This window comes from Orycteropus afer, unplaced genomic scaffold (genome assembly GCF_000298275.1).
Source record: "Orycteropus afer afer isolate SDZICR_OR568_19922 unplaced genomic scaffold, OryAfe1.0 scaffold02353, whole genome shotgun sequence".
NCBI classification, from domain to species: Eukaryota; Metazoa; Chordata; class Mammalia; order Tubulidentata; family Orycteropodidae; genus Orycteropus; species Orycteropus afer.
Window position 1 is genome coordinate 6,218 of NW_006923940.1, and position 1,261 is coordinate 7,478.

The following is a 1,261-nucleotide window of genomic DNA, read 5'->3' on the forward strand; positions in this document are numbered from 1 at the left end:
AAAGAAGAGGACAAGAAATAAAAATAAAAGGCCAGGCTAAAGAATTATCTATCATGGAAGAAGATTGAGCAATAGAACTATCTGAAAAAGAATTCATAAGGTATATATATAGGAATCTCTAAGAGCTCATAGAAACTACAAACAGAATCAGTGAGAAGAGAGACAGTACCCTGGAAGAATTCAGGAATAATATTTAAGAAAAAAATAACAAGATAAATACACAATTAGAACTCATACAAAAACAGTAATTAGAAATTCAGAAGATGAAGAGTCAAATGACAGAGTTAGACAACACAGTGGAAGGACAAAAGAGTAGAATAAAACTGGCTGAAGAATGCCTTTCCCAACTAGAAAACAAATCCCTTGATGCCAGCCAGTATGAAGAAACAGGAGAATAAAGATTTAAGAGAAATGAAAAGAATCTAAGGGTTATAGGAGATGACATGACAAGAAACAACATATGCCTTTCTGGAATAGCAGAAAAAGAGGAGGCAAAAAAATAAAAAAAAAAAATAAGAAACCCACTGAGAAAATTGTACAAGACTAATGGAAAAATTTCCCCCGTATCATGAAGGAAAAAAAGGTATCAGTCCAAGAAGTGCAATGAACCCCATACAAGATATATCCCAGGAGAAAGTCACCAAGATGTATCATAATCAAACTCTCCAAAACCAAAGACAAAGAGTCTCACAAGCAGCTCAGGGGAAAAAAGAAATGTTGCCTACTATGGACAAGCAATAAGAATAAATTCTGATTACTCAGCAGAAACCATGCAGGCAAGAAGATAATGGGATGGCATATATAAAAAAACAAAGGAAAAGAACTTCCAAACAAGAATTCTACATCCAGCCAAAATGTCTGTCAAATATGAGGGTGAAATCAAGACATTCTCAGACAAAGAGAAATCAAGAGAATTTGTGAAAACAACACAACACCTACAAGAAATGCTAAAGTGAGTCCTTCTAATAGACAACCCACAACAGAGAACTATAAATTAAAATCAGGACACTTGACATAAACAATTAAAATCCAAACCATTAATTGATGCTCAAAATACGCTCATGAAACATTGTACACAAAGAAAGAAGGGAGTCAATCTGCAGACAACACCAGCAACAAAGCAAATAGAGGAAATAATAGTTCTAAGTGTTGTATGAAAGGAGAGAAGGTTAGCACTCCCCTTGACAAGGATGGAAGAGGCCCTTGGGCCTTACAACACGCATACGGTTAAGGCATTGCCACCTACTTTGTGGCATCTAAC

At 35.4% G+C, this 1,261-nt stretch overlaps 1 pseudogene; it reads left to right on the top strand.

Annotated features, from left to right (window-relative positions):
- Positions 1-1,146: 1,146 nt before the first annotated feature.
- LOC122152107 lies at positions 1,147-1,261 on the top strand (annotated as a pseudogene).